General features: G+C 36.9%; 1 protein-coding gene across 2 annotated transcripts in view; it reads right to left on the bottom strand.

Moving 5' to 3' along the window:
- The window catches only part of TENM2 (teneurin transmembrane protein 2), a 1,579,923-nt gene that overhangs the window by 898,287 nt on the left and 669,236 nt on the right, over positions 1-12,400 (bottom strand). For both annotated transcript variants that reach the window (XM_064520849.1, XM_064520848.1), the window contains one exon: positions 7,521-7,664. The gene's annotated coding sequence lies outside the window, so the exon portion shown is untranslated. The remainder of the gene's footprint in view (positions 1-7,520; positions 7,665-12,400) is intronic.

The following is a 12,400-nucleotide window of genomic DNA, read 5'->3' on the forward strand; positions in this document are numbered from 1 at the left end:
GATAATCATTACCACGCATGTGTAGAAATGCAAAATGATAACTTACAGAAAGAAAACTACATGCACAGATTAAAACACACCCTTCATTTTTCTCTAGACATCCAGGTGATCTTACTTAAAAACCTTACTTAACCTGGCTTTGCAATACATTTAGTCAGTTAGCTGTATTATCATCAAAATTAATACCCATTTTCAAGATAACTCTCAACAATAAATTCAGAGCAGTGGCTACATGATATTTAGAAATATCTAAGCAACGCAGGAGGGGAACCAAGGCAGCAAGCCGGAAATTGCAGTTCTCTGCTCTTAACCTTAGACAAATCCATCTCCCTCTTTTTGTGTGTGTCCATGACAAACACTTCCAGGTACACAATATTCTTCCTAATTGGGCCTTCAGTCACATTTTTGTACTGTTAATCACCTTTGCATTTTTCAGCTCTTGCTTGCTGCTTTTTTCTTTGTTCTGCATTATGCTTTTCTCTCTTTCCCTTTACTGCCTTTCACACTGGTTTTGTTACTTCTCTTTCCTTCTCTGCCCCTCCCTCTCTTTGATTATAAGCAGTATGTGTTCACAAACTAGCCGCCCCCTGGAAAGACTAAAGAGAAATTTGGACCTACAGGACAGAGGCTGAAGGTCAGCGAAGATGCCTCTGAGCTGTGCGACCTTCCCCAGGGACGCGTCCCCCGGCGCGTGGCAAGGGAATGCACAGCGAGCAGCAGACCCTGCCGTGCTCTTCCCCTCGCTCTGCCCTTTCTCCCTGAGGCTCAAGGTAAGAAAAGACAAAAAACAGAAGGACTGAATCCTGCAGTCTTTGCTTACTCCTATTTACTAAATAATAGTTTTCATAGTTTCTTACTTCTGAGTTCCTAATACACATGATTTCATTAATCCTCTATATTTTAGATGAAAGGCTGCACAGAAATCAAGGGACAGCAAAAGGCATGGACACAACACTCATGAGACAGTTATTAAAACTGTTTTTGATATATATCTTTTGGGGCTCTGATTAAAAAAGAAATGTACCTTCCACAATCTTTATTGAGACCCAGTGTAATGTGAGAGATTTACACTAGCTACTTCTGTGGTAATCAAGGTATGAACGAACATACACAGAAAACGAGCTAGCTGAACAAAGCGTTTCAGGAGCACCCTAAGAAAACATTCCACTATACCGACAAATATACGCAGTTCGGTAATTATGCTGTTGTGCCACAAATGCTTTAGTATTCAGCAATACAGTATCAACTGCTAGCAGTGCACATGTTCCCCTTTGGTACGCGAGTGCTATTTTTCTGACTATGAAACACTAATCGGAACTAGACTGCCGAGGATTTACCGTGCCTTTGACAAGATGCAGCTAGACCTGATGGAGCATCTCCCCATGCCGGGCCAGCGCCGTGCGGCTAGGTGGAGGTGAGCAACAGATAAGCTACGGAGCCTTAATGCTATGTACTTATTTCATCTGCTAAGCTCCTCAATCTGCATTTTCATGAGTTTTCAGTAAAATGGTAGAATCCAAATTGAAATAATATACCTTGCTAACCAGGGTGCACCAAATGAGCAGGCAACAGCTTTGAGCTCTTGCGCAAGTCAAAGCGCAACAGTGACGGCAGCGACAGACTATGTGCACAGAAGGCAGCAGAGGAGATTAGCTTCCCTGTAATATTTTGCTAACAAATCACAATTGCATTAACAATATTGAAGGAAAAAAACCCCCACATATGGATAATATAATGTAGATAAATTATCTTCTTTTGACAATTATAATTAAAGGGTGATATTCCCATTTTCCATAATCACATTTTAGTACTTAAATCTATTCTACAGTAATTGTTCTTTTTCTTGTAAAATGGTTTTCAGCTTTAAAAAAATAAAGGAGATTCATATAGTCTAAAAGGCCAAAGAGACCTGAATCAGAATGCTCTTTTTTTTTCTACTGCTGACCTACAGGGCTAAGATAAAAGTCAGTCTCCATGATGATATTCATAGATGACTTTTTAAAGGTAACTTTGTTCATAGTGACAAAAAGATACTGTAGTTTGAATACAAACTGCGTGAGTGAAGAATCAGGACAAATATCTCCCTGAGGAAAGTGGGCCTGATCCAAGGTCCATTGAATTAATTAGCATCAACATTAGGTTTGCCTGAGGGGCTATAGCCTTTTTTTGGGTGGGGGGGTAGATGAATATCACAATATATAGGCTGGAATTCAAAGCCACACTTCAGTCATCTTTGGATGCTAATCCATTTATGTATCTAATACTTAAAAAGAAAAAAGAAATAGCATTTATAGTAGTGGCATATTTTTTCATCTAATCTCACTGCCCTCATTTCGACTGCTACTACTTTTAAGACAAAATATCTTCTTTGAGCAATACCGAGTGGGGAAGTATTTGTAGATTATTTTTTACTATTAGGAGAAATTTTATCCTTTCACCAATCTCAACCTAAAAACATTAATCCATGCTTGAACGAGAATATGTTATCAGTAATCCAAATAATTGGCGTTAGCAACTTCAGAAGTATTTAACTGAAAAGCAGTGAAATACAAACTGCTCACTTGCAAATTGGGGAAAACTGAACAATGACTCTGGAAGATGACTTACGTATGGAGTATAGGTCAAAAAGCAGTGCGATAGCATTACAACTGCCAGTGTTGTATTCTGTAACTCCTTTCTGCATGCTTATTTTCTACCTATGCTACACAAAAGCTGTTTCTATACTTCTTTCAGCTGCAAAATAGACAGTCATTCAAAATTAAGTGTGAGGACCTGCCCTAACATATGCCAAAGTATCTCCTTTCCTATTGGCTAACATTGGTCCACTGCCTCCAATGGCCCTAGGATGCTGTGCTCCTTTTCTTCAGCTTGACCTACCAACTCTTGCTGCACACGGAGAGAAAATCTCACAAGCAGCTATCTAAAACTGTAGGATTTTATTAGTCAAAACCAGCACTTGGAGCTCTACCATGAATCATATAGGATATCCTTGTAGGTATGGTAACATGTCCTGTAAGATATGTAACATGGCACTCCACGCAATACTTGGAAATCTTCCAAAGATCTTCTAGCACAGAGAATTTCACAGTTCTTGGAAATGTGCAAATTGGTAATATCTGAAACAAAGGCCAAACCTAATCAAGATCAAATCTAAAAAATAAATTAGTAGCACCTCAGCTATTGCTGTATGTACATATTATGGGTGGCTCAATAGCAGGCCGGAATTACAAAATACTGTTCAGTGAAGACAGAAACAGAAAGAAAGTGCTGAAGAAGACTATGATTTGAAAGAAAAAAGAAAAAATAGTAACTGTTTTAATTCCTTAATCAGACACCAGTGAGCTGATCGCCTGTCAGCTGAAATGAAATCTTTACCACAGCCATCTGAAAACCAGTGAACCTTTTAGTACTGACCATGTAAAAGAAATCTTTATTTGACACGAAGCAATATGTAGATCTGAACTTTCATCATTAGTAGCTCACAGCGATTAGAAAAAAAAAAAAGGATTAGATTTTAAAAGCCATTTAGGAGGTTATACAGAAAGGCATAGATATTTATTGAAAAAAATCCACAAGTGCCTTAAAAACCCATTTAACTTATTTGGGAATTATCTTCAACATTATTTTGAAAATCCTTCTAGATGGCTACGTTTGTCTTTAAGTACCTGTATCTCTTTAGAAACCTGACCAGGCTATCTCTGATGAAAGCAATGAAGTAGCACTGCTATCAGGAAGTCAAGATAAAATTTTAATTTGTAAGAGGACAAGACAGAATTTTCTATTAATGCCATTAGTGCTTCAGCAGTGCCATTTCACTATTTAAATCTCAGGCTCAGCAGATGCTCAGGAGCATGAGAAGATCATTCCTGGGGAAACACAACATTCTGTGTACAAAGCAGCTTGAAATTAAATACAATAACTCAGGCATGGCATTTTTCTTTTGGATTAAAGGAGGAATGGATCAAAATCTGATATTCTTGGATGAAGAAGAACACTAGAGAAGAGCGTAAACACATGGAATCATCTGTGACAGAGGTGCTTGGAAAACAGCTGTGCCATAAAAAAGTATGGGGAGTGCGAGAGAAACCTCATTTACAAAAAACACCTGATGATATAGGAAAGGCATAAGAAAAACTAAGTTAACAGTCACACAACTTGGTGAGCAGCACATCTTCAATCACTAATCTAATTATACTAATCCGACAGCACAAATACAATATTAGGAGAAGAATCTGCTTCGTTAGGCAGAAATTATAGATTGAATAATGTATAAACTGCTAAAATCCAACCTGCTACTGCAATATCTATAAAAATAGTTCTAAAAATTTTAAAAATAAACATTCACTAAGCAATTACAAGAATCTAGCTAGGTCATTTAAGTCTGAGGCTTGCAAACCTTTTTCTTTGAGAAGAATTGCAATATTGGCATGGCAGAGAATGTACAGAAATAATAGAATATCTTCTTCCATTCCCAAATTTCAGATTATTTGGTACAGAACAAAACGCTACCAGTACCAGGCTCCAGGGACTACTTGTAAGAAATTCATTTCTTCGTTCAGTGAGAAAGATAGATGATTATTACACAGGCCACCAGTTAAATCAATGATTATTGTACAGAATGGACGCTTTTCAATTAAGTTTCCTAATTGCCTTGGCCAATTTTGTTCACCCTGTGCCTCTCAGTTATTCACTACCCAGTTTACAAACTGAGGTTTTGTGTGAGTAGATGAGTACAAATTTAGAAACTTTGCCCTCATCTGTTTATTCAGTAGCACTTTTTTGGCTGTGCTAATCAAGAGGTAGCAGAAACTACACAAGGAGCAGCTGTCTGGAAGTCCCTTTACTGTTACTGCTGCAACTCCTTATACCATTAAAAGAGCAAACATTTCTTTAATCAGTCCTCCTACAGGGAAAGTATTATACTCCTTAAAACACAAAAAAAACCCCAACCCCCCCCCCCAAAATGAAAAAAACACCAAAATACCAGAAAAACAAAACCACCCCCCCAAAAAAAAAACAAAAAAAACCCCCAAAGATAAATTAAATCTTTTGTCCAAAACAACAAAAACTTCATGGTGGAACTAGAACCAAAATTTTTAGCTCTCGGTTTCATGTTTACTCAATTGGAAATCTTTAGCTGTATAATCTTGGAGAAGGAAATGGGATTGTTCCAGTAATGATGCACAGTCTACAACTGATTTTTGTGGTTTGTTCACTGCTAATATTTAATCTATGAAATGCTTGCATCATCTTGACTAGTTATAACATAGATACAATGTCTTGTGACACACAAGAGGAAATGCGATTCTCTCAGTGCTAGAACGCCTGTCTGGTCTTTTCAAAGTTATTAAAAATTCCTTCATAATGTGAAGGTGAGCATGAAGTAATGACACTTTGTATACGTAGGACCTGCTCACTGCTGTCTTAGAGAAATAGGCATCCTTCCTATTGCTTTGAAAAAGGCTGCTTACATAGAGAGTACTTCTCATGTTAGGCTCAGATACTCTCACTTAACTGTCTCTTGGAGGAAAAGGAGAAGTGAATAAGGAGGACCTTGAAGTGATTGATGACAATGTTCAGTGCATTTGTGGGACAGCTCATTAGATGCTATAAAAAGGGCCCCTCACAATGTGCATTAAAGAATCAGAGGGGAGTATATTCTTGATAGAGTTTTAGATCCCAACTCAAAGGCGCCACACCAGCTTCTTAACAATGGGGTGAGGCCAACATGGAATACTTCAGAAGGATTTGCACAGACAAGGTGTTCAACCACGTATCAGCAGTGATCAATGAGGAAGAAGAGAGAAACTTCTCTACTGATGTTACAGGCCAGATAGAGGAGACTGCACAATATGATAAAAATAAAATCAACCTTGTAACTCAGAAGATGATACCTTCTGTAACAGTCACCCCTGCCAACACTGCCTCTTTTTCATGATTTTCTTTTGATACACAATAATCTTCTATACCACCTGAAAAATAAGTCGGGTTCTGGTTCCTAGATTTAGCTTAACGAATGACCCAATTTTTCCAATTGCCATGTCCGATGACAAATCATATTTATACATCATTTTTCATTAGTAGCCCAACAGAATAATATAGCTACTCTTAAGAGCTTTATTCATGTCAACATTTAGTTGTCCCCATACACTTGGAAAGGGACCAAGCTACACACAATTCTTTGTAGGGAATGAAAGAGTGAGTAATCTTTACAGCTGTGCTCAGTTTTTAACTTTAGCACTTCCACATGAGTGAAATCTGACAAAAAAAGATGAAGGACATACGATGTATAGCATGAAAAAAAATCTTAAACTCTATTAAAATAATTTCTGAAAGATAAATAGAGATTTTTTCATGGTGAGATAGCTATTCATAACTCAATTTTAAGATGCTGACACTAAGTCTTAAATACTCATTTCCATTTATAATTTTTCTTGGAACAAGAAAGGCACCAGGAAACAGTAATCCTGGAACACTTTCCCTCTGCAGCATGGTGTCCTATGTAAATATGGAAGACACTTCCTCCTCTAAAGCCTACTCTGTCAAACTAATTGCTACGACTTCTATTTCTTCCTGGATATTTACATTTCCATCAGCACTCATTTCTCTGTCAAGAACAGTAAAATGTCACACCTGGAGATAGTTCAGTGGAGCTGAAGTAAAGGAGGCCTGCAAACTCTACAAATCAATCTCCATGGATAAGTTGCTTCATGCTTTTAAGAAACCTTTTCCAAGAATTAATTTCTCCCCAGTCTGATAGTCTTGACAATTCTGAAGTACCCGTTACCTCCTCTAAGTCAAAATCTATTGAAAACAAGTCAGAATTACATGTTGCACAGTTTTTAATCCTTTTTCTGATTTGGTGATGCCAAGAATAAGTGCTTTTAAGGGAGCTGAAATACAGGGGTTTAGGTTTGGTGGGTGCATTAGGAACAGAAAAAGGGGTCTGGTGCTACACCACAGTCATCATGATTAGTATGACTCATTTTATCACACCCAAAAACAGTCGCTTACAAAATACAAGAATATCTGATCTAGAATTTTCCTATGACTATCACAAATGAAAAGCATCAAGCTACAAAGTTGGCAACTACTGACTGTTTACTTTGTGGCCAATCCACTTACTAAAACTTAGTACTAGTAAGAGTCACAAATAAATTTATCACAGGGTTGTGCCCTTCTGAAATGGAGTTGAACAATATCATTGAAATTTTTATGGGTTATGGACAGAAATTTCAGAAATGACATTTAATGCCTCAGGATTTGGGTGCCAATCTTGAATGGCCCCAACAAGTGCAATTTGCAGAGGAAGGGCACACAGCACTTTATGAAATCAGCTTCATTACATTAATTGTTCATCCCAAATCTCTAGAAACTATGATCTTTACTTAGCCAGTCTACAGTTGAGCTGTGATAACGCCAGATGTTCTAAAATATCAAAAATAAAATCCCAGCTCCATTTAGCAAAGTGAAATGTTTGCTACTGATCTATGTCTGACAAGGGTCGGTGCAGTACTTACAGGGATGCCCCCTTTAAAGGTGTAACTACGTCTTGTGGGGCGGGTGAAGGAGGGTGCAGGCTTCTGCTGCTTACCTCCTGTACTTGCTGTGGGAGCCGCTGAGTTGAGGATCGGATTTCACAGTAATAGATGTGTCTTGAAAACCTAAGAGAAAAATAGAAATGTTGAGAAAGAATATATTGGAATTTATTAGAAATCTCTTCCTTAACACAAATAATTAAGAAGTTATGAGTTTAAAAGGACATATGATGTAATCTGAAAACTACACGTCACCCTCCTGCCCAGGTCTAGATAAATCCTACTTTTTTTAGATTTTAGGAGCCTGTTTTACTTCTGGTGAACACAGCAGTACAATATGATGTGGGGATTTTTTTTTTCTTTTAAGTCAATGGAAATTGAGGACATTTTCAATATTGCAAAACCAAATATAACATATTTTTTAATTTGAAGAGAAAGGTATAAAGTGACCACCATCAGCATAACTTAATGGTTTCATCTGAAAATGAGTTTTTCAAAACTGATTTTACCCATCTGCAGTTCACTTGTTATTGCACAATAATAAACAGGCAGAACCAGCAGAAGTGTTTTTGACGTCTAATAAAGTTAAGAAGGAAAAAATCATACTTTCGTATTATACAAAATTATTGTGTTATATTAATACCAACAAAGATTACACTTATCACAATATTAATTTGCCCTTTTGTTTGTTTTTGTACAACATTATATTCCAAGGTATTTTAAGTACTTTATACACATTTGTTTACAAAATCTCTTGAAACAAAATCCACATGGTACCTTCATCTGCCCCAGGATGATAACAATTTACACAGGGCTTAAATGGAGAAATATGTAGTTGCAACACATCAAGTCTATTCAGGCACAATGTAACATAGCAATGTACAATAGTATTTGGGATTGTTAGGCATTTTTCATCAGCATGTCTTTATTATGAGATAAAATTAATTGACGCAAAGTCCTACAAAAGGTTTAACGAAGAGTCAGAAACAAACTGCGGAAGCTCTAAGTCCTGTTCCTCCAATGTGCTTCCGCATAGCTTTTACTGAAAAACAGAATCCCTGAGGACTGAAATCAAACTCCGGACCTCGGAGGAGGCACAGTATAAAAAGCAACAAATATGTCTAATTTGCAGTTACTGAGGATAATGGATTCATCTTGAACTTTTATAATATGGTGGCTGTATTGTCACAGCAGAGCTAACCAGATTTATATTCTGTGTGGATCTGACCCAAACCTTCACTGGAACTAAAATAACTCTGGTGCCCATTACTCATTTAAGACACAGCAAAGCAAACCTGTGAATCCTCCTCCCTCTGTTCCTTTTTGCCCTCTGAGTGCTGGTCTGCAGGAGAGCAGGAGATCACAAGTTTAACAGCCCATTCCCCATCATCCTTGACAGAACGCCGAATGAGTACATTAATACAAATTAATCACTGTCACAAGCTAGCCACGTGTCAGGACACCCTATTTGAGGTCAGAAAATGAAGTCAGTAATTCAATACCACAGATGTTAGAGAACACACTCAAAATGTGAGTTTTCAGTTGAAGATGTAATGTGCAATTTGTACGTGCTTCTCATATGTCAAATGTAAGTTGTAAAATATTTCCATCATTTATTGACTAATTTCAAGTAACTGCTGCTAGTAAACAGTAATCTTCTGCAGTAATAACAGATCCATAAAACATTTTTATTAATGTATAGGACATGAGTTGCCTTCTTTCTCTTGGATTTCATTTTTCTGGTTTAACTTTATGATCAACCATTCCTACAGTCCAAATTGCAGAACAGGAACTTAAAATTGCTCTAAAGCACAGTTCAAATAATTTCAGAGCAAAATATCAATAAGAGCAGCTAGCTAGGGTCAAATTAAGCAAGAAATTCTCAATGACTTCTAAAATCAGATACTTATTCAAGAAACTTGCTGAGCTAAGGGCCTAAACAAGCACCACAGATATTTCACATTCCCCTGAATCATCAGGGACTGGTCAGCTACAGAAGAAACCCAAGCTGACAGATTTCATGGTTTGGTCTGGCTTAGCAAATCATATGTCTCAGATAATGCAATGTTAACTTTCTCTGCTTTGGTATTTTTGATAGAAAAATGATTCTGAAAAGTAAAGTTATCATTGCATGTGAAAGAATCTTAAATATTACAAGCGACTATGATAGTGATATAAATAGTGGTCTGTATATGAAGTATGATCTGAATGATATAGCAGGATACTAAAGTTTTCCCCTCAAAACAATTTGAATATGAAATCACAAACTGGATTGCATTAGGAGCTCAAACTTGTAAATCAGGTTTCCCAGAAACAGCGAGCCTCTTGCCTCCAAATTATGAGAAAACAGAACTTTAGGTCTTCTGGTCTGTGCAACTATTCAAAAGCTCCTTTTGCCCTTTCTGAGTGAATATCTACACCACAGTTACCTGTTACACATCTCCCAAGTACCTCACAAAAGACAAATTTTGGCCTTGAAGTTTTGCAAGAGTTTTCAGCTTCCCCCAACTTCCCATGTATTCGCATCTGTCTACCAACCTACACCAGTTAAGTAAACACCAGTGACTTTCAAATCACTCTTATTCTCCTTGTCTTTACAGGAGTTCGATCCCTACCTTTTCTCTGACTTCCAAGAAGCAAAAGCCGTACATATTGCTCAAAGGATGAGGAGTTAGCAAAGTGAAAAGGCTATACAAATACAGAAGAAAATAAAGAGTTCCACATGAAAAATAAGAAACAATATTTTTCTTTATGCTTTAAAGAAACACCATTACCCATAGTAATACATATGCTTCAAAAGTGCAATTGCTCAGTTGTCAAAAAGATAATTTCTTATGGTTGGAAAATATATTAATAACATTTCAGCTGTGGGATACACAAAATCCATTTTGTGAGGACTTGCCTCAACATTCCTGCATTTTCAGGATACACAAAATGAAGTATCTTCTGTAATTCAGAAACTAATATGGCAGATGCCCAGGAAGTGATTGAAAAGTTGGTTACATAGCTCTCAAGACCAAGTGATATCTATCTAGAGCATGCTTTCTTGGATAAAGCATGAACTGAGTTAGAAGGCTGGGTAGGAGCAAATGTTCTTGTTTTCCTTGTATTTGCATACAGATGGCAGTTTTTCAAAGCTAAAATTATAAGCTGCAAATACACTGTCAAAGTTCAAACAATTTGTGCTTAGTATAAACATTTCTAATAGAGCCTCACTGCTGGATTGAAAATAATTAGGCAGACAATGGACTATTCCTCTTCCATGTAGTAGCACTGTACAACTATTGGGAAGGGTATTTCATCACTTGAGCATCAGTGGAAACATTAATGATCATTCAGAAACCATAAGAAAAAGAATTCATTTTTGGTCAGAGTATCACTCTCATATCAAATTCAACTACGAGTTAATTTATTGTGTGAATACGCAAAACTATTTTTCCTATGAAGTTTATGACTTCAACTGTCAATAAATCCTGAAAAACACAAAATATTATTTAGCTTACTGTTACAATTCAGTGATCTGCATTTGGTTCTAACAGGTAAGATTACAGCAGGCTTCTGTGCACAGTTTCTGAACCTCGATATAATTTTCCATATGTTCAGATTTCTTGGCAAAGAAACCGTAACTAGAAATTTGTTCTTAGAAGGTATGCTGGAACAGGTTTTAATGATTTGTTCTCTTTTCATTTTGTCACAATAGTCTGCTCATCTTCTGGATAAAGTACAAAAAGCCTTATGGCAATTATTGGTATCTTCACTGATCCATGCAAAAATCATTTCTCCATTCCTCCAAGAAACTATAAACCTTTCTCTTTTAAGGTTTAATGTTTGACTTGTTGACAGATTATGACCAGCAAAGTAATGATTCTTGTAGGGATATAGCTAGACTAGCTACAATACATGATTTGAGACTTCTTTGTAGATCACGCTACCTCAGTCTACTCCACAGTGTTTGTGCAAGAAACCTACCACAGATCTATAGGGCAAAACAGGTATATTGAAAAGTATTCTCAGAAAATATCTAAATTTTACCACCTCGCCTTTCAGTAGCAGCTGAGTTCAAGTCCATATAAAGTTGGTAAGTAAATTAAGACTCTCTGACTTAAAAGATCCGTCTCAAGGTTTCTGTTCAAAGTCACATGAATTTTACCAGTAACAGCAGTAAGGTAAAGACCTCATCCTACTCTTTCTTAGGGTGGCATCAGCACTGTTAAAACTGGGGACTTCATACCCTCGCTTTGGACGTCCTAATGCAGAGTATAGGCTGGCAGATACTTCCAGGCGCATTTCGGCATTCTGACTGCCACAAGCTCAAAAAAGCATCTCCGTTGCTGCTAGTCCAAATACCAGTTGCGCTGCCTTCCTTTCCTTCGGTGTGCTTTTTATACAGATACAGAATACTGACTTACATTAAAGTGCAGTACCATGATTAGGATGAGAAACTTCTATTGCTATGACTTTGTTTTCAAGTGATAGATACATTTGCACACAAAACTCTAACTAACCTACCTTTGTAGAACAGTGTTTCCCTTGAATTGATCTATTCTATGTAAACAAAAACATGACTTTAGATTACATATTTAAGACATGCTCTCTGCGACAAAAGTTTGAATTGACCCTGTTACTGAAGTCACAGAGACATTATATGTAGCTAATAGAACAGCACAGACATTACTAATCCAGGATTTGCTACAGACATTTTTAAAAATTTAAATTAGAAATGCATATTCATACAGAGTCTGGTCCGTTAAATATATATTCACATAACGCTGTTTACAAGAAAACGTAAGTGCAACCATTAATGATGAATTTAGAAAACTAAGCAAATGCTTAGATTGTGTCAAGTCAAAGGGATATGAAAA

The sequence above is a fragment of the Dromaius novaehollandiae genome, chromosome 15 (genome assembly GCF_036370855.1).
Source record: "Dromaius novaehollandiae isolate bDroNov1 chromosome 15, bDroNov1.hap1, whole genome shotgun sequence".
Taxonomy (NCBI): Eukaryota; Metazoa; Chordata; class Aves; order Casuariiformes; family Dromaiidae; genus Dromaius; species Dromaius novaehollandiae.